This window comes from Cygnus atratus, chromosome 8 (genome assembly GCF_013377495.2).
Source record: "Cygnus atratus isolate AKBS03 ecotype Queensland, Australia chromosome 8, CAtr_DNAZoo_HiC_assembly, whole genome shotgun sequence".
Taxonomy (NCBI): Eukaryota; Metazoa; Chordata; class Aves; order Anseriformes; family Anatidae; genus Cygnus; species Cygnus atratus.
Genome location: NC_066369.1, coordinates 562,663 through 584,296, shown reverse-complemented (window position 1 = coordinate 584,296; position 21,634 = coordinate 562,663). Strand labels below are relative to the sequence as shown.

General features: G+C 44.5%; 1 long non-coding RNA gene across 1 annotated transcript in view; it reads left to right on the top strand.

Annotated features, from left to right (window-relative positions):
- Positions 1 to 2,448: 2,448 nt before the first annotated feature.
- LOC126913398 (uncharacterized) overlaps positions 2,449 to 21,634 on the top strand; it is a 59,424-nt gene continuing 40,238 nt past the window's right edge. The window contains exon 1 of the long non-coding RNA XR_007708618.1: positions 2,449 to 2,663. This is a non-coding gene — a long non-coding RNA (uncharacterized LOC126913398). The remainder of the gene's footprint in view (positions 2,664 to 21,634) is intronic.

The following is a 21,634-nucleotide window of genomic DNA, read 5'->3' as shown; positions in this document are numbered from 1 at the left end:
TCCTACTGCAAGTAACACCATAAATTAGAGATAAATGAGGCAATTTTATCACTAACAACAGGTACGTCAATGAAGAAGTAGAACTTGGGAGCTGTTATTTTATGAGCACAATCCCTTTATTGATATTATTTATTTTCTGTTTCTAAACACTGTCCACTTGTAAACACGTAAGCTACATTGAAGGACAGTACCTAGGATATGAGAGGCTCTTCCTTCTGTTTTCTGCTCCCAGTGAGCATCTGGTGTATTTACAGCACAGAGCATCTGTCACAACATGCATAACTTGTGGAAGAGCGAATCTGCACAAGTATTGAATGTCAGGCTGTAAAGTAAGCACTCCCAGGAATGAGAGGCATCACAAAGGGGTTCATGTGGTGAGGAAACATTGTTGTCCAGGGCAAACCTAAAACAACTGTGTTTTGTTGACTCCGTATTTCAAAACTAATTGCGTGTTCTGAGATCCCTTTGACTGAGAGATGAATGCCATGCCCTGTATCATTTAACACCACTTTTCACTCTTGTGTAGAAGAATGTTCTGTAGATGATGGACATTGGAAATATTCCAGCATAATCAAGTGTGTTTGTTGGTGGAGGGACTTAGTCTAATGGTCGTTGTGGATGATTAAAGGATATTGAAGTACACTGGAGCTAGTTTATTACACACCGAGGGTAGTTTGTTTCAAAATTACTCGTGCTGAAAGGATGAATGCTGCGTGATGTCCAGATGAATCACACCACCCCATGAGACAATCAGGACAAAGTACCCTTCTATTTTCAGACCTGCGTGCCTGCAGCCAAGCCTGTCAGGTGGCTGAGGGTCAGAACTGCGCTTCCCAGCTCCCAGCCTGAGGTTGACCACCAGGTTGGGATCTGGGATACCTCGGTCTGACCCTAATCTCTGTCTGCAGCATAATTTGGATAAGTGGTTTCCCTTTTCCACACCACTGTTTACTTTCCTCAACCTTTGTCTGCAGAAAGCCTGAACATTGGGCAGCAAAATCCCTTCCGTTTGTGGGGCTTGGCACCATGGGACTCTTGCCTTTCGAGGAACCAGGGGTACCGACCTTGGGGTTTGTCAGCCCCTGGCCCTGCTGTGGCAGGCTGGAGCCTTGTTCCTGCGTGGGATACCTGTGCTGGACATGGCAGCTCTACACCGAGGGTGCTTTTGGCATTTGGGGCCAGGCAGGTGGAGAGGGGCTTCAGAAGGAAGGGTGAGGCTGTAGCGCTTCCCCTGCCACGCAGCCACGCGTGCCGGCATGTGGCCCCTCGCACAGGGCGCAGCCGTGGGGTGCACGGCACAGCTCAGGGTGGGCAGGGTTGTCCCAGGTGCCTTTCTCCATCTGTGGTCAGACTTAGGGCGCTCTCTTCTCCATTTTGAATTGTTCCCACTGTGTATTCCGCTCAGCCTAGAAAGCAAGCACATTCAAATAAATGAGTAACTAATAGCGAAAAAGCACTGGGCAGAAGTTTTACTCCATGTGTGTGCTTCATCAATGATGACTTCTGTGAAACTAGGGGGAGAAACTGGGAGAAATGGCAAGGGGCAACTCAAACTGTTTTGGAGATTTCTTGGACTACAATGTTAAACACAGATTGCTTTGGGGGAAATTTATTTTGTGTGATCTGATCAGTGCGTGCTGGATGTTTTACGGGGGTGACTCACCCGCTGCTTGGGCGCAGAGGGGTGAAAGAAACAAGAGATGTTGGCTGCATCATTGCAGAAGGCTTTGAGTTTTCTTTAGTAACCTCTCCGAGGGATTCCTGTCTTAACTTTTCAGAGAAATCTGCTCATCCTATTCTCAGCCTAACGATGACTTCACTTGCAAAGGAAGACATTTTCCCATCTGTGCAGCCAGATTGAAATAAGGGTTACAAGGGAGATGAGTAAACACCAAAGGAAGGAGAGGTGGAGGGCAATAGAAAGGTGAATTAAAATCAGTGTCTAATACATGGCAATTTATGGATGTTTGGAGTTGTATAAATACTTTCTTACAGCGTAGTCATCCTGGTATGATCCCAACAGAAATCCATTCAGTCAGTTTAATCAATAGGTACGGGAGTATGTCTCATGTTTGTTTTTTCCTCCAAAGTTAACCCTTTTGCACTGAGTACACACTAACATCCATGGTTTTACTCGTGTATCTGCTTACACAGGACATTATATTCAGAAATCTTACTTTAATTTTTGTTCATGGATGTAAGAATTTATTTTGCACAAAAATCCGCTGTGTGTGACAAGCTGCACCTGGAGAAAGGACTCCCTCCAGAAGGGAGGCCACCCTGCTTCATTGAGCAGTGCTTTTGGTGAAACAGGATTACATACAGTTATTTCAATGCTTCTCCTTCCTCACCAGGTCAGCACACTGAATTGTTTTGACCTTTCAGCACCAAAAAACATGTTTTATTTTTAAATTACTTAATGTCGGTTTCTCCTAGGTGCCTGGTATTGCCCTTTCAGCTAGCAGAACTGAGCACAACTTATTTCCCCAGCTGAGCTGCAGGATTCATCACATGAGCACCAGGGGGCCAACTGCCTGGCACCTGCACCCCAGGAGCCAGCCAATGCTGCGCAGGTGTGCCCTGGGCTGGGGGCTGGTGCAGTGCGAGCAGCAGGGAGCGACTGACCCTGGTGTTAGAGACTGCTCTGAGCTTGGCCAGCAAAGGTAAGGCATCTTAAAACAATTAATGTGCTGAATTTGTGTTTTTGAAACAAGGCCTTTGAACCTGAAGTTGCTGAGGTGTGCAGTGGATGTTAGCCCTGCGGGGATTTTGCATGTTAGAGAAAAGCTGTAGTGGGATGGTAGAAAAATAGAGCCCTGGAACCGTGTTTATTCAACTCTTGTCAACTTAATGTATTAATGCTAATTTGAGAGACTGTATGGACAGATCTTTCAGTTGCTGAAATGGAGGAATTGTTTTAGTTAACATATGGAAAATATTTACAGGCTTTATACGATGGTGATATATAAGAGTAAACAGAACATCAGATAAGCACTGCATTCCTTTATTTTCACTTAAGACACAGCAAAAATATATGCCGCTTTACTCACAAAAGAGACAGATGGCTTGATGGCTGAGGGTATGCTATCTGGGGAAAAACATGCATATTAAGCAAAGGGAAATAGAAATGTAAAAATCTTCCATAAATTCACATGTCAGGATGATCTCTTCTGAAGCCTGCAAAACTGTTTTTTATGGAGTGGGTGTTCAGGTTATGGCTTAATTTTCTGTCTGCTTCCATTTTCCTTGCATTAAAAATGAATGCCACACTGACTTCCATCTTGCTCACACCGTCTGTCCTCTGGGACCCGGGTACAACCCCGTGGACATTGTGTGTGTGTACATGGCAGTCTGGGGAGGGGGGCAGCCAGCCCTGGGAGCAAGGTAACACTGCTCCTCCTTTCCTCAGCCAACAGGCAGGGCTTGGATACTGAGTTTGTCTTCTCCAAGCTGAGCCCAGCTGCTCGGGCTTAGGGCTGGTTCCATTTTCCTGTGGTTTCATACTACTTCAGAGTTCATATTAATATGTAAATCTGTTATTTTCCTGATTCCAAGCTCTGAGGAATTCCCCGGGAGCTCTGCAGAGGAACAGCACTGTGCCCTGACACCCGAGCAGGCCGGGGTCATTGCTCAGGAGGAAACACACCGAAACACGCTGACAGGCGGGACAGGACACGGCACAGCTGGTGCTGACCACTCTCCGCTCTTTAGCAGCCAAAGCAATTCCAGGGGGCTTGCAAACACTGGCTGGGGTGACCAGAGCTTTGCTGCAGACTTATCAGTGCTGAACAGGGGCCTGTGCAAATGGTTTCTCATCCACTTCAACTGGTGAAAGGCTGAACCTGTGATGATTTTATTTTAAAGCATAAAAGATTAAAAGATAGCTGGTGTTCCCACAGACGTCACGTTGCTAGCATATAGGAAATGAAATGCGTTGCCAGCTCAGTGAGGAAAAAATGCAACTTCGAACAAGTGCGTTACTAATGCTGAGATCTAAGAAATGTTGGCTTGTTCAACATGGTGGTGGTTTGAAACAATGATGTTTTAAAATGTTGCTGACCTAAGGATTTTCTTTGACTCTTTCTCTGGTTTCTTTTGGATATGTTTTGTTGTTTATCTAAGCAACTCTGGTCATTGAATGAGGTTTCAAGAGAAAAGGTAAACAGAGGAAAGAAATTAGTGCAGGGAAGCACAAATAGGTTTTGCTATGACAAATACGCTTCTTTCGCTTTGCAACTCTGAAAATATATGAAAATGTATTTACATGAAAAATGTATTTATATGAAACCATATGAAAATATATTTACTTTTCCATGTTTCTAAAAAGCACAGGATCAAGAATACTGATCTGTACTGAAAGGCCTAGGAAGAAGCTAAGATTTGTTAGCTTTGGCACAGGCATGCGGAGGCAGTCAAATATCATCAAGTTTGAAAAAGGAGGACAATGACAAAGGGTGATTCAAATGCAGCATAAACTTGGTTAATTTACTACATGATCTTGGTTTTAATAAAAAGCAGAGGAACTGGTACACAGTGCTGGCAGAAAGCCTGAGGTGAAATCAGATTTAGCTATAGATGTCAATAAGGAAGCACAGCCAAGTAATGCCATTGCTGAATTTATTTATTGTTGCTTAAGCTTTTTAAGATGACTAAATCTGTGTTGGATTTTTTTTTTTTTTTAGAAAGGCCAAACTGTAACTGTGTCTGAGGCACTTTTTATATGGCTGTGGTGTCCTGGTTGGCTCTAGTTCCACTGACAGATATGCACCAGATCACTTGCTGCTCAGTGCTCACTCGCGTCAGTGCTGGGTCCAAAAAGAACCAGCTGCGGATGCATCTGAGCTGTCTCTGATACAGCTCCAAGTCTGGAAAAACTAATTCCTCCCTCTTTATGCAGACAGTGTTGTGCAATGGCCTGACCTCACTAGATACTTCTGCTGTACAATGGAAAGTAACCTAGACAGAACATCTGCTTTAATAACAACTAGCTTGTTTGGTCAAAAAATGTGGGGTTTGCTACCTGTGCCCTATTGCTACCTGCTAATTTTTTGGTGTTGATGGAATTACAGGAGAGTGGTACAACCAGGCCATTTGGGCCAATATTTCCATACCACTTTTCCTGCCTAGCATAGCCTTGTGGCAGACCTCCAGGAGTCAGATGAGTTGTGTCGCTGCCATACATACAAAGTCAGTGTTTTGTAACTTCTGTTGTCTGTTCACAAAATTCTTTGAGGAAATGTTTTATACGACAGATTTCCTAAAGATGTTAAATGGTACCACGAACCAAGGTGGTTAATTATTAAACCATATGGAAAATTGAATGATAAGGCAAGAAAAACAACCCAGGTGCTTTGGTGTGTGGTATTGTAATGTTTCCTGAAAGTGGTGGGATTGCCTAGCGAGACTTCTATCATCACCCCTTTCCTGTTCTACCCCCTGTATCCCTTGGCTCCATGTTACTCTTGCAGGTGTTGTTTGTTGCAAAATGCATCTAACCCCCAAGGAATCCTGACTGTTTCTTCCCAGCATAAAATATGCTATTTGTGCCAACTGATCTCTATTTCTGCTTCTGGAGTTACAAGTTTGATTTAGTTTTCTTCAAGAGGTTTTCACCAGCTGCCTTAGTTATTTCAGTGTGTCCAGGTCTGCAACCGTTGACAGCATCAACAGTATTGTTTGTTTCCCTTTTCTTGTGCAAGTAGTCTGGTGGTATACAGAAACACCATCTCACCCACTTTCCTATTTTAGGACTGCAGCAAGCACTGTAGCATTCCAGGGCTATTTATTCTCTGGCACCCTACTCCAGCATCGGTGACGAGGGTCCAGAATGAGGGGTGACAGTGGGAAGCAGTTAATGCATTCAAGCAGTACAGGGTTAATATTTGTGCTTTAACTTCATAAAATACTAATGCTAAGACAAGAAAATGGCCATGAATATAGTTTACCACAGTGCTGGCAGACTGCAAGCTGGTCTATCTTTGTGAGCTCACAGATACTCTAATTACTCATCTCTTCTCCAGCTGGTGAAGACAGGGAAATGCAGCCTGTCTTCAGGGATGAAATAATCAGCTCCCAGAGTGATACTATAAAAAAGAGCAGTAAAAATCAGGTCTTCAAAAAGCTCCAGTGATCTTAGAGGACGTGGCTAAGACCAAGCCTAGAGTTAGAATTGGGCTTAGAAGCAAAAAATGCCAAGGGTTCCAGGTGGGATAGTGGTGCAAAGCAGCTGACGGATTCTTTTGGCAGCCCCTTTGCAGACAGTTTCAGAAGGTTGGGTACCTGTAATATTTCACTATTGTGATATTGTGCTCACTAGCTCCATTTTACATATACCCTTGCATAAATGATTACTGACCTAAGCCATTCAGCTGGGGACGGGATCACTGTCGAGCACATGAAAACAGACTAATGAATGTAACGCTGACAAAATGTCTAGTACATCATACCACATTTTTCAGAACAACCACAAGGTAAAATACTCATTCTTTGGCAAGGGGAGATCTCAATTAGGAGGTGCTGAAGGAATTCACAAAGCTTTGGAAAGCTCTACGTGTTCTTTCCTCTAGGGAGAACGGGGAACTCAAACATTATTTCCTTGAATGTTTACAGCTGAAAATGAAAGCTGGAAACCCGTCAGGGACGCAAGAATTTCGACACAGCTTTGTTGCAACAATTAGTGCTCTGTGGAATATTGGTTCTAAAGCCATTGAGCTTATTCTCAGGAGTCTGTTTTATAATTTATATTGGAGGCTTTGCATTTTGTAATCTAATAGGAATTTGTAGGATTCTTATGCATGTTCACTTTTATAAAAATCAAGGCTATGTCCTGAGCTTTTAGATCTCTGTTGTGCTAACATGGATAAGATAAGCATGTATTCAGCAGTCCCGTTGCTGCTAACCCAAGGTCTAGCAAGCACACTACCTGGCCTTGGCCAAGGCAGCTCAGATCAATTAAGATATAGAAGGTCATTAACAACAACTCTCTGAGATAACAACTGCTAGAAGCAAATCCTGATGTGAAAGAGTACATTTTGTTCAGCAATTTTCTCCTAGTGCTGGGCTTAACATGCTATTACTGTTACTGTTTGGGACCGTAAGAATTTTCTCCTGTATCTGGTGGTGAGTTGAGTGTAAGGACAAGAGTGTTGTGGAGTGGTGGTATCTGAAGAGCTGAGTACTCTTCAAACCATCCGTGCTGTTGATGAAGTTTACTCTACCTTGGAAGATGAAGTAGGCTGCAGATGGAGGATGCTCATGTACGTTGTACAGTACTGTGCTCATCCCCTTCGCCATGGGCACTTGTGCATGTGAGGAGTTGCTGGGTCTGTGCACCTCCCAGCCTGCACCTCCTCTCCCCTCTGTGGTTGGGTGGAAGGCTGAAGGGAATTTATTTTAACAAGAAGGGATATTCCGAGGGCTTGGGGAGATTCAAAATGTTTTCTCTGCAGCTCCAGAGAATGGTTGTCATGCTGTGGGCTGGTGAATTAGGCAAAGCCAGCACCAACAACATTGCGTCCTGGTGGAAGTGACTTAGCCCAGACAAGTGGGGAAGGAAAGTCCTTTTGTCTGAATTTGCTGTGAGTATGTCAATATATCAACAGGACAGCACCAATTTCCTCCATTTGTTTGTCCCTAGCTGCTTCCCAAAGCTTTTCCTGCTCTTAATTAGGTTTATTTCCCCCTTTCCCAGATGTATTTTCTACTGACCTGTTTTTTTGTTTTTGTTTTGTTTTTTTTTCTCCCCACAACACCCCCTTGCCTGCTGCAGCTCTCAAGCCGTGCTGGCTGTGGCATGTGGTTAACGCTGTGTGCCAGGCCTTCGCATTGCCCCTCCTCAAACCCTTGTCATTCAGCTGGAGGTCAGGCACTTAACAGTCGCTGAAGCGTTGTGGTGCAGGGGTCTGAAAGCGTACATCTGGGTAGTGCTGTTTTCAACAGATGTGCCCAATGTGAAGCTCAGAGTGAGCAAACCACTTCGGGCAGCTTCTGCAGTAGGTCTGGAAGCCTGCGTCAAAGTGTGCTGGGAAGAGAAGTTATTCTTATCCGTGCTGGTTGGCTTCAAGTTGGTGTGGATTTCTGGTCCTTTATCTGCATGGCAGGTACTGCAGAGCTAACTAAGGTTTCCCTGCAAGGACAGCTAGGAACTGGAGTTATTCTTTTTTAATGAAAATGGAGGGTTTTATGAAATACGTCTCCAGGACAAACTTGCAGAGTGGTGATAAAATCACAATAGTTGCCAACATAGGCTTGAAACAAACTCTGAATCACAGCTTTTTGCGCAGCAGAAAGGAAAGCCAGGTGCCGTTTCTGCTCAGCATCTTTTCAGCCTGTCAGAAAGCTTTCCAAGGAGGTCTTCCCTGCTTCTCTGTCAGAACAACTTCGGGATGTGGAAACAGTCTGTGATCCGCTGTTTCCAGAGTCGCACCTCCAGGGCAGCACAGGGCTAGATCGGTAAATTTTGTCTGTGGCAGTTACTCACTTGCTCCTTTGCCCCTACTGAAGTGAGTAATGCCTTGTGCAAAACCTGGCGGGCGGGCTTGTGGCCATGCTTGACCTCTCGCATCACCAAGGGTGCTGAACCCCACAGGGTAGGGGATACGGTACAGGGCAGGCAGGAACTGGGGCTTTGTCACGTTGATCTGCTGGTATGAGCTTGCTGACAGTGTCTGCGATGATGGATCTGGACAGCTAGCCTTGCAGAAAGTCTTGCCCGTTTAAGGGCTAACATAACGAGAGGGAAGATAGCTGTCACGCCTCCAGAGACCATTTTTGTGCAAGAGAAACAGCACTCTGGGCTGCTTTGCTAGCTACGGCAGAAAGTGTTTTTGGTTTATGTCTCATATAAATAATAAAAATAATAAAGAGACACAAATACCTCACCAAGGCGGTCAGGAACAAATTGAAGAGAAAACAAATAGCTGACCGGAGCACATTAACCAGTCAGACTGAAATCTGACTTCAGCTTGCAATAAAAAAGCCTGCGTTTGTCTCTGCGCTCGATGTGCTCAGCTGATTAAGCACACTGCCTGTTCTGGCAAAGCAAGAACCGATGAGGATAACCGTGTTTGCCAATGCCGCTAGCCAGGGAGGAGGCGAAGGTGCCAGGAGTCCCGCATGCTTGCTCTTGTTGGAGCCCAGCAGGCCGGTCAGTGCTTGCTCTGGTAGGAGCTGCTGGCAGGAGTGTGTGTTCCCTTGGCAGGGATTCAGCTCACTCCATTCACCCCCCCAAAATGTACACGATGTCCTTTTTCGTCAAACGCTGGAAATGAGCACAAGGCCATTTCCTCGCTCAGCTGCCCAAGCCTGCCTCGCGCTGTCTGCTGGCACCGGGCAGCCCCGGCTCCTTCCCTGCCGGAGCTCATGCAGCTGCCCAGTGCCCCAGCTGCCTGCCCGCGCTCCCTTCCAGGGGGCAGCTGAAGCCAAACCCTTCAGATTCCAATAGCCCAAGGCTCGCCACGTACCAGCCTGTGTCCTGGGCAGTGGCTGTGGCTGTCTGCTTCTCCTAAATGCCTCTCCTCGTGTATTCTTTCATGAAAGATTTTCATTAGCAGTGGTCAGCTGTGTGTGTGTTTGTTCGTGTTTAGGTAGTGTGGTGGTGGTGTTTTTGTTGTTTATTTGTTTTTAAGATGTGCTCAGTCTTGAAATGTTTTTTCCTGTCTGTGTGTAATTCACAAAGGTCTGCTTTGTTCAACACTGAGGAAAACACTGTAGACACCTCCTGCTCCAACCTGGCCCTTGCATCAACTCTGATCTGCAGCATCTGGTGCTGGAAATTGCTGTTCTGGAGGAGGGATGATTTCCTTCTTGACTTAAGGTCTCTGCTTATACAAGCTGCCATTAGCAGAAGCCTATCAAACTACATTAGCAGAAAATATGGGTTCCTATGTGCCTAGAAAAGATTACAATGGTTATTGTACATATTTTAGCCATTACTACATTTCTGTCCTTTATTTGAAGATTACTTCATGTGAACAGAGCTGCACCAGGGTGGCAGGTAGAGACCATTTTGAATGCTGCTATCCTGCTCTGAGGGGCAGGAAGAGGGGAGGTGTACTTCTCCAGAGAGGAGTACACTGGAGCTGTCTGTTTGCTCTAAGATGAAACTTTTTGAAATTAAAATCCTGTCACTTATAAGCATTTGCTTTTGAAAAAACTACCTGGGTTATTCCTGGGAAGGAGCAAACTTTTATCCACAAAAAGGAGCAAACAGTTTTCAAAACCCTTGGCCTGATGCTTTGTGTGCCAGCTGGGTGATGCTGCAGGGTACCCTGCTGGCTGCAGATGCTCACAGAGAGAAAGCTGAGACTGAGCAGACTACCAGGGGTTTGTCTGAAGACGTTTTTTCCAGATACCAGGAACTAAAATCTTTCCTGGTTTCCTTGAAATGCTGAGAGCTAAAATAAGTGCCATAGATGAAGATAAGTGCCACTGAAGGAGAACATACAAACAGCAGACCAAATAGAGTGAAGGCACAAACTTTCTGGATTGCTTCTGAAATACACAATTAGAGTAAGAAAGATATAGATGATGGTATGATAGGAAAAACAAGATACAAAATTCTGTATAGTATATGTCGCCTCAAAAGGGATGTGTGTTTTTTTGGACTCCCAATAGCAAAGCCAGCTTTTCTGAATAGGGTGAGTCGTGTCTTCATAACAGAAGGGATGATTTTCAGTCTGAGGAAGACAAGTGCTGTGATTTGGGAGACTTTGGTTTTATTCCCATGTGTGCCCTATGACTTTTTAGATAACCTAGAACAGGTTATTTAACGCTTCTGTGATTTTTACTATGAAAAATAATAACCAGCAACCTGTTTGAATGCTGTTAGGCAGCAGTCCTGGTTCTTAAATGGTCTGAGGTGTGCATGCACATAGGGCAATGTCACTGGCAAAAGGAAGAGAACAAAACCTCTTTATATCCAGAAATAACAAAGAAATTTATCCTGCATAAGGAGAAAACGTAGTTAAGGGGCAAGGGAAGGAAAATCTAATTAACTTGGTAAGATTAGAGGGGCCTGCTATTTGCTTGGTCTGGTCCAGAGTAACTTCCAATAAACATGCATCCTTTCCTGGAATCAAAAGACTTGAGAACTCAGGGAGGCAGAAGCCAATTATAAATATACAGACCCTGCTGAGATTAACAAAATATTTATAGCTGTCAATATTTTACTTTCTAGTGAAGCTTCCCAGGCTGTGCACATCACCACCAGTCCAGTGGCGCTGCTGGCAGGGAGCAGCATGGCGCTGGTGAGGGCAGCAGGGCTGTCGCACCGCTGCAGCTCGCCAGCCAGCACTGTCAGTCTGGCGGAGCCACACGCAGCGGTAGCGCTGCGGTGAGTTGCTGAAGGTCTCTTATCTTCCACTCCTACCACTTTGGCTTTTGGTAAGAGGAGGCTGTCACTGTTCCTTAGTGCTGAAGGATAATTAAGGTTTATGAAACAGCTGAGATCTTCTGGGGGAGAGGTTCTGGGGCTGCTGAACGAAGCAGGTGGGTGGGAGACGGGCGGAAGGGTCGGCAGAGCTTGCCACTGCCTTGGCATGAGCAGCGCTGTTGCTGCAAAGCACATGTTACAGTGTGAGCCTGGACCTCATCCTGTGTGCCAAAGTAGTGTTCTGAGGTCTTCCGTGCTTTCTCTGCCCCCAAATAAGAGGTGCTAGTGAAAATGAGCAGCGCCTTTCCTCTCTGGTGTGAACCTGGCTCCTCCAGCCCTGTATCTGCCCCGCTGGGGTGGGGTTGCTGAACTGCCTGCAGCCTGCTCGAGGGACGGAGCCTCCCAGCACCCGCACCTCCACTCACAGCTCAGTTAGCTGTTGCAGTCTTCCCAGGAATTTCTAAGCGGATTTTTTATGATAGATACTTTTAGCGGTTTACACTACAGTTGAATGCGTAATCATAACAACTTACCAAACTAAATATAACAGGATTATAAGTTGTTATATTTGCAATATAAAATCTTAAGCAGCTTGGGACAAAGTACTGCCTCCCTGGAGACCAGCAGAGGTGTTTGAGCTGGACTTTCCCCAAATAAAGGGGAGGGCCACCGGTGGGGCAGTCTGGTTCTCCGTGCGAAAGGCTCTCTTTGGGAACACGCTGCTCCGAGAGCCTGCCAGGTGCTGGACGTGTCAGCTCCCAGGGCGTCCTGCAAAGGCCATCTTCTCCCCTCTCGTGCAGCCTGCTGGAGGGTGTGGGCTGAGGTGGATATGTTCAGGCTGTAATTCTGAATGCTGTGGGACGCATGCCCAGAGCACTGCACAGGCACCTCCAGTTGTATCCTAGAATTTTGAAAAATTAATAAAAAAGAGAAAAATATGAACAGTGAACAGTTTAAACTCTCAAATGTCTTAGAGGAATCTGTTTAAGAAAAAATATTCTAACTGAAAGTGAAGCCTGGGAATACGTGAACTATTGAGTCACCTTCCACCCTGACATTCCTTTTCTTTTGCTTTTACCACAGCATGTTTCCTTCATGTGCAGAGGCGCTCTGTCAGCAGTTTATTGTAATTAGCTTCCTTGCGCTGGGAATGCCTCTGTATGAGCCAATTTGATGCTGCGTGCGTCTCAAGAGTACAACTGACAGCAAGGAGTTGTGCTTAATAGACACAAAGATGTGGAATTTGCAGGAAAGTACGAATTTTGTGTAAATAATCATGTGGATCTGAGGCATATGTTCTGGATAATGATTCATGCTGGAAGTTTAATTTGACGTGAACAGGAAAAGAGAGAATTATCGATGGCTTAAAGCTGATAGTTGCTGAATGCCCTCAGTTCCCTATGGAAGTTGCTTAGAGCTTAAAAACGAGGTTCCTGTTGCATGTTACTATTCCCTTCATTATTCAGCATTATCTGGTGAAGCTTTATTGCATCTTTATTTATAGGCCTGTTTTTTGTCTGAGATGTTAACTGAAGCCGTATTTATAAACAAGACATGCCTGCATGTTAAGTACGAAGGTTGTGCACTCTCAGGGCTGGCTGCAGTGACTTCTAAGCACAGCAGACAAGGTTGCCACCACCACCCCAGCTGCAAAACTCCATGGAGCATGGACTGGATTTCTGTTGTGCATGCAAGGCAGCTCTCTTGGGGAATTTGACATGTGCTTACATTGGTTTCTTGAGAAAGAGCGAGATAGTGTGCAGCAGACTCTATCTAGAAAAATTAAAAAGTTATACATAAATACATACACATTAAAAAGTTAAAAAGTTTTATATATAAAGTTATATAAAGAGACACCTTCTCCCTGCATTTTAAGGGATGCAAATTTAGCTTCCAAAGGAAAATCCATCCCTGAGCCCCACAGGGACTGCATGTTATCTGCTCCCATTCAGCTGTTCTGAGATCCCTGAGATGTTAACAGGTTTGTAGTTTAGAGTTGTTAATGCTCATGAGAACTGACAGTGTGCAGCATTTTTCTTCATTGGAAGCCTCTTTTAATGGTCTTGTGCAAAGCTCTGTAATGTTGGTGGAGATGTTCCAGCTGACATCAGTGGGCACTGAATCAGGTAATACATCATATCTGTCCTATTCACCTGTGGAGGTAGATAAATATCCTGTAGAAGAAGGTGCTAAAACTGTGCAGTGCAGTTCATGAGTTTTGTAGGATCTATAAAATCTTCCTTGTAAGTATCAGAACAACAACAACAAAAAAGCAAATAAACAAAAAACTAAAGCCAAACAAAAACAATGAAAAACACAGGATTGAACCATTAAGGGCAAATCCCACTCTGAGGAACACTCATAATAAAGCTTAATAAGGTGCCTGTGGATGACCATATTTTGAAAGAACGGGTACATTAGCAAATGCTAATTGCTTTATAGAATTGATCTCTTTAGTGTTCTGAAGCTGAAGTAATCTCTCTGGGTAACAAAACCTCTCAGTACAGATATCTAACCCTCTGTTAGAGAGTGAATCTTACTACGTGTTGGCATAGGATGTATCTTCAACTGTTCCCAACTAGCTCTCATGTATGGACATTTTGTCAGGAAACTTAAAATTGTTAAGAAATTTTTGCTTCTCCAGCAGTGGTGCAAAGTACCGCGAAATGCAGCAGCTGTACTTCAGTGTTTTCATCCACAGGTTTAGTTATATATATCCATACATCTCCATATGTATATGCATTTGTTTAAAAATTGAATCCATTTTGAAATCTGGGATGAGTATCAAGAAAACACTTTTGTCCAGGTTGTTTGAATGTAGTTTAGGATGAATCTGAAGAATCAGAAGCTTTCTGAAATGGGTGCTACTTTTAGTGCAGTGCAAAATGGTGTATTTTTTATTTTGTGGCCAAGGAAGGTAAAAAGGGACTGGTCTGGTGTTTGTTTTCTTTTGTTTTTAAATGAAGCATCTTCAAAATCATTGTGGACCTGTGGTGCAGAGATCCATTTTCATAAGATGCCTGTAACTAGCAGCTCTTGAAATCCTCATTAGAATGATCTCATCAGCCATCTGTAGAGAGATCTGTCTTTTGAACCTTGTGAGGTTGTTCTGATGATTCTGGCAGATAAGGAGATGTAGAGAACAGAGGAACAGCAGCAACCCCATTCTTCCAGCAGGACCTGAGCTGCTTTCCTGCTTATTAGCTGTGAAATCCACTTGCTTCAGTCTCCTGTTTTCGTTTCACATGGTGCTGATCTTTTAAGACATTTCTCCCCAGTGCTGGAGATGCCCACTGACAACTTGGTTTCTTTAAAGTAAAACCTCTTTGCATGCTTTCTCTGTGCTAGAGAAGAAAGTTGCACTAAATTTATGACAAGCTCATTTTCAGAAATAAGCACGTTTTCCTTTCAAGTCTATGCTTGAGGAGGGTGGGAGTTCGTAGGGTGGGAGTTCATATTTTCTTCAACTCTTACGCTTGAATTTGAGTCTTTTTACAAAAATGGCTTGATTTATTTTGGTTGTAAGAAATTTGCATATTCAGAGCTCTGGGAATATGCCCAAATATTTACAGATGGCAACAACTATGTGGGAGTAATGTCCTGATAAATAGTCATCTTCACAGCAATTAGCTGTGTATCCAGAGAGAACTGAACCTACAAAAGGACGTGAGCTAGACATGAGCAACAAAGACAAATAGTCTATTTCAGTGGAGACAGTTAATCTCCATTATGATGATGAGTTTGCATTCTCCATCTTATTAGCAAAAAGCTGTGTTACTGGAGAGAAGCATCGCCTAAAACAGCTTCTTTCTCTTCTGGAAGAGCCGTTTCCAGAGCAGTTGCTTATACCTCTGGATTACACCAGCCCAGGGGTTGAAAAAAACTTCACATTTTATGTCTCACCATATCCGTCAGAGACTTTCCATGTGATAAAATGTCGATTTGTACATACTTAGTGAGGCTGCTTCTCTCAGCAAGTAAACAAGTATGTGCTTCTATACGTTGCAGCTTCTGTAGAAGAAACAAACAAGATTACTCTAAAGAGAGTCCCTCTCTTTCTGTCAGGAAGAATAGCATTAGCAAGATTTCATAATCTAAAGCAAATCTCTTTCCTCACTTCTTAGAAGTCATTGGTTGTAGAAACCAGCACAGCCTCTGGATCGTTCCCTGGGGAACTTGGGTCATGGTGACACTGACGCTTTGGTCAGATGGAAGACTCATCTTCTGCAAGTGGGGCAAACCTGCCTTGTACCTGTCCTTGCCCAGGACTGGTGCTCACATACATGACTGGCTGGCAAACCTGATCAGAGCAGATACATGAATGAAATCTAAACTTTTTGAGCAGAAGGAAATAGAGGGAAAAATTAATTTTTAGCCAGGTCAGCTCCCTGATTTGACTCATGGGGTTGCACTGCCATTGCTACTGGAAAAGGAAGAGAAGAACATAAAATCACTTCTTTTTACAGCAGCCTGCATTTAGGTCAGCATATAACAAGTATAAAACTGCTGCCCAAAACCCAGTCTTCACCGTTCTCAATTTTTTTCAGGAGAAGCAGAAGCACAGTTCTCCATAGCTTTTGGTTTTCCATTTTCAGTGTTTGGTGTAGTAAAAAATGGTGAATGAAAAGTTGTCCTGTCATCTGTTGTAACAATGAAGAGTCTGTGTTACAGAATTCATGCAAAATACTGATGTTCTTAACAGCTTCAGATCTCCTAAGGCCTTCCAACATGCTCTGAGGCTGTAGCTGTATTCTGATCTGATTGCAATGTATCCATGGAAGCCATGGAATGGCACAAATAATTTAATTGCTACTGGGTTCCTGAGTGCAGCTTTCTAGGGCTTGTCCCTTTACCTCCCTGGAGATCAAATTATGAATGTGTGCTAACAATGCTGTAACCTGAATGAGTCCTGAGAATATAGTATCTCTTTCTGGAAGTTGCAATGGGCAGTGGAAGAGCAGCCATCCTGAATTCAGATACTTTCATTCATCAGGAGGACGAAAGTGCTTGGGATGTGGAGATAAGTGGTTATTGAAGTCTGCGTACATTGTTACTTACCTGAAGGCTAAGTCTCTTGTAGCATGCTAGACCTAACTTCCATAGACATCCCAACAAGATCATGTGTCCCTCTGCTCCTTCTACTTCCTTTCATAGAATCATAGAATATCCCAAGTTGGAAGGGACCCATAAGGATCATCAAGTCCAACTCCTGGCACCCCTGCCAGGTCTACCCAAAAGTTTAGACCATGTGACTAAGTGCACAGTCCAATCTCTTCTTAAATTCAGACAGGCTTGGTGCAGTGACTCCTTCACTGGGGAACCTGTTCCAGTGTGCGACCACCCTCTCGGTGAAGAACCTCTTCCTGATGTCCAGCCTAAACTTCCCCTGCCTCAGCTTAACACCGTTCCCATGGGTCCTGTCACTGGTGATTACGAAGAATAGGTCACCTGCCTTTCCACTCCCCCTCACGAGGAAGTTGTAGACTACGATGAGGTCCCCCCTCAGCCTCCTCTTCTCCAGGCATAACAGGCCAAGTGACCTCAGCCACTCCTCATGTCTTCCCCTCTAGGCCCTTCACCATCTTCGTGGCCCTCCTCTGGACACTCTCAAACAGTTTAATGTCCTTTTTGTACTGTGGTGCCCAGAACTGCACACAGTACTCGAGGTGAGGCCGCACCAGCGCAGAGTAGAGCGGGACAATCACTTCCCTCGACCGACTAGCAATGCCGTGCTTGCTGCATCCCAGGATACGGTTGGCCCTCCTGGCTGCCAGGGCACACTGCTGGCTCATATTCAACTTGCTGTCAACCACAACCCCCAGATCCCTCTCTGTGGGGCTGCTCTCCAGCGTCTTGTTGCCCAGTCTGTACGTATAGCCAGGGTTGCCCCGTCCCAGGTTTTTTTTTTTTTTTGCTTTTTGAATTTTTTGCTTTTGTTAAACTTCACGTGGTTGGCGATCGCCCAGCTCTCCAATCTGTCCAGATCTCTCTGCAAGGACTTTCCACCCTCATCCGAGTCCACAACTCCTCCAAGTTTGGTGTTGTCGGCAAATTTGCTCAGAACACCTTCTAGTCCTACATCCAAATCATTTATAAAAACATTGAAGAGGACTGGCCCTAAAATGGAGCCTTGAGGGACCCCACTAGTGACCATCCGCCAGCCAGATGTGGCCCCATTTACCACAACCCTTTGAGCCCTGCCCATCAGCCAATTGCTCACCCATCGTATGATGTTTTTGTTTAGCTGTATGCTGGACATTTTGTCCAGTAGGATCCTATGGGAAACCGTGTCAAAAGCTTTGCTGAAGTCCAAAAAGATCACATCAGCTGGTTTCCCTTGATCGACTAGAAGGGTGATCTTATCATAAAAAGAAATCAAATTTGTTAGGCAGGACCTACCCCTCGTGAACCATGTTGGCTGGGACCAATGACTGCCTTGTCCCCTAGGTGCGCTTCAATAACTTCAAGGATCATCCTCTCCATAATTTTACCAGGCACTGACGTGAGACTGACAGGCCTGTAATTGCTAGGGTCTTCTTTCTTACCCTTCTTGAAAATTGGCACAACATTTGCCAGCTTCCAGTCCAGTGGGACCTCTTCAGATTCCGAAGATCGTTGAAAAATAATTGAGAGAGGTCCTGCGATGACGTCAGCCAGCTCTTTAAGCCCCCTGGGATGAATCCCGTCCGGACCCATGGACTTGTATGGATCCAGGTGGAGCAGCAAATCCCGCACACGTTCAGGGTCGGTTGGGAGTTTGTCCTTCCCACCGTCATGGTCCTCCAGCTCAGGGCACCCTGGGTCCCGAAGCCCATCATCAGTGTTGAAGACAGAGGCGAAGAAGGCGTTAAATGTCTCTGCTTTGCCTGTGTCATTGTCTGTGAGGAGACCCTCCCCATCTGGTAGCGGACCTATGTTTACTTTGGTTCTCCTTTTTCTGTTCACATATCTAAAAAAACCTTTTTTTATTGTCTCCCACAGACATGGCCAGCTTCAACTCTAGTTGGGCTTTGGCCACACGAATTTTCTCCCTGCAAACACAAACAGCATCCCTGTATTCCTTCCTCATCGCCTGACCCTCCTTCCAGCAGCCGTACACTTTCTTTTTTCACCTAAGCTCCAGTAGAAGATCCGTGGTCAGCCAGGCTGACCTTCTGCCCCACCTGCCTGACTTCTGATATTTTGGAATTGCCTGATCTTGTGCTTTTAGGAGGCAGTGCTTAAAGATTGACCAGCACTGATGGACGCCAGTGCCTTCAAAAGCAGTTTCCCAGGGGACCTTGCTGACTAGTTCTCTGAGCAGCCTGAAGTCTGCTTTCCCCATATCCAGGGCTGAAGTTTTGGTGGCAGTTTTCCTTCTGTCACCATAAATTCTAAACTCAACCGCTTCATGGTCACTATGACCGAGACGGCCACCAATTGCCACGTCTCCCACAAGACCCTCTCTGTTCTCCAGCAACAGATCTAGGAGGGCACCTTTCCTAGTTGGCTCTCTTAGCACCTGCACCAAGAAGTTATCATCTAGGTGCTTTATGAACCTCCTGGACTTGCTCGTGTCAGCCGTGTGGTGATCCCAGTTGACGTCTGGCAAGTTGAAATCCCCCATTAGGACGAGGGGAGTTGATCTCGAGGCATCTCAGTTCTGCAAAGAATAATTCATCGGTGTTGTCGTCCTGGCCAGGTGGTCTGTAATAGACTCCCACGACGACATCCCCTTTATTTGTTCATCCCTTAATCCTCACCCAGAGGCTCTCAACTTTGCCATTGGCAACTTGAAGTTCCACACAGTCCAGCCCCTGCTTCACATACATCACCACCTCGCCTACCCTGCCTGTCCCTCCTGAAGAGCCTGTAACCATCTATTGCAACACACCAGCCACAGGACTCATCCCACCAGGTTTCGCTTATGCCGATGATGTCGTAGCTGCGGGACTGGGCCAAGACTTCTAGTTCATCCATTTTATTCCTCATACTGCGTGCATTTGTGTAGAAGCACTTCAGATGCGCCTCCCTACACGCAGCACCTTGTGGAGCCGACCGAATATGTGCTTTTGTTTCTTTTTCCTTTGAGAAAGTCCATTTCAAGTTACTCTAATCCTTTTGACCTCCCATGTGTGTGGACCATCAGCTGTGATTGTCTCTTATCAGCTCTCCAGTGTTCACAAAAAAGACCATACCATGCCCTCCTCTCGTCTATTTGTACACTAAACATCCCAGTAACTATGTAAACATCAAGTATTCATAAATGATTGCAGAGCAGCTACAATCCATCACAACAGGGTCTTGATAAGGCTAAAGCTTGTCTGCTTGAAGTGCGTTGTAAGAGTTTCTTGGCTGTACTGTATTTGTAGTGTGAATCACCCATTACCTTTGCATTATGAAATGATTTTGTAATATGGTTGCCACTGTATGCTCTGGAAAAAGAAATATTAATATGTTGTTAGGCTGAAATATAATGAAACACATTTCATCTGGATGGACTGGCTTAGGCTCTTGTAAGAGTCCAATGTTCTCTGACTGATCTTTTGGATGTTCCCTATGTGGAGGTTTTAATGCTTACTATAATTTTACTTACTTGAGGTTATCTAACATTATGTGGAATTTTGGTTTAGCAGTGTCCTACCACAATATACCTACATTGTGCTTGGATTGTGACTTAGCAGAGTTGAACTGCATTACAAATGTGATTGCCACCATGCTCACCATCACATCGGGCATTACAAGTTCAGAAAGGAATGTGTGGGTTGAAACAGGCTAACACAGGTTGCTCTCTTCAAAGTTCATTGTGTTCATTGATTCATGTACTCCATGTTGGGCTGAGCACTTCATAGCTGCCTTAGACCCCACAGGCCTTGGTGACTTAGCAAGACATTTGCACTCCTGTCCAACTCAGGGACAGGTGGCCCATCCACTCACATGATACAGCCATTTGTCTAAGACAAAGGGCACACTCCAGTCCCCTCTTGGTTGAGTTCAGCTTTCTTTGCAGCAGCTGTGGTCAGTCACTCCATGTGTTCTTCCCAAAGCTGCAGGAGCACAGCCTGTGCTTGTCTCCTCAGAGGGGTCCACTGATCGGTTACAGCTCTTGTACAGTTAGTGCCAAAAATGAGTTTATACTCTCCAAAAGCTTGGCTGGAAAAATCTGTCCATCTCAAAAATCAATTCTAAAACTAACCCTGCATTTTCTGTACATATAGTATTTCCACTGAAACCAGTGTCTTTGTATGTGCAAGGAATGAGTAATTGAGTTTCCATTCTTATCAGAGAGAAGTTCTCTGTAGAAATCAGTTAGAATTCCTCCAGAAAAGTCAAGTGCGTTGCAGTCAGACGTAGTATTAGAGAGCAAAATGGTGCTGTGGGATAGGAGCCAGGGCTGATCTATAAACACCGTGCACAGCTGCTGCCGCCCGAGGAGCACGATGTGCCCAGGTACTGCTGGCTGGTAAATTCCAAAAGGCAACAGCACGCAGGTGACTGCGGGATGTCTGCTGGTGCTTCATTGCCTCATACATCTGCAGCACTAGTGCCAAGCTCTCCTTTGACTTTGATAAGTGCAAGTGACTTTGATAAGTCACTTTGTGACACTACGTTAGGTAGCGTGCCATAGGGGCCAGGCACGTCTCAGTTTCTGGGCAGAGAGTGGAAATCACAGCTTTTAAAACTCTTCCAAAGATCAAAAAATGTCTCTGTATAGAAGAGAAGCCTCTAAAATAAAGTATAGTGTGGGAATGCATCTAGTGATGGAATAAAAAGTGACCACACTCTTTTCCATGTAGCACATATCACTAAATTGCTGGGAGTGATTTCAGCTTTAAGACGTCTATATAAAGGTTTTTCCAAAGATACCTGGTCACTTATCTCACTAATTTCTCTCTTAACCAAGCTATCAAAAAGTATTACTTAACCTAAAGATATCAAAAGTACTTGTGTAGTTAAACTGAAATGATGGAAGATTAAGTTATGGCAAATAACTATGTTAAATGAGGGTCAGGTTGCTCTCTTAATCAAATAACTTTGCCAAATATTTACTAAAATAGGACAGACTCTTGTAAAAGTATAAATAGTTTGTTACTTATTTAAATAAAAGATCCTTACAAACCTTATTTGGTATGATTCTTTGATAGTGTTTATGAGGGGGTTTAATAGCAGGATTTCCATTGTGATTTTCACTAGTAAAAAAGAACTTTCTTTTTCTGGCAAAGTCAATTTTCCCTATAAAAATTTGATAGAAAGCACACTACTTAATAAATTATGAGATATGTT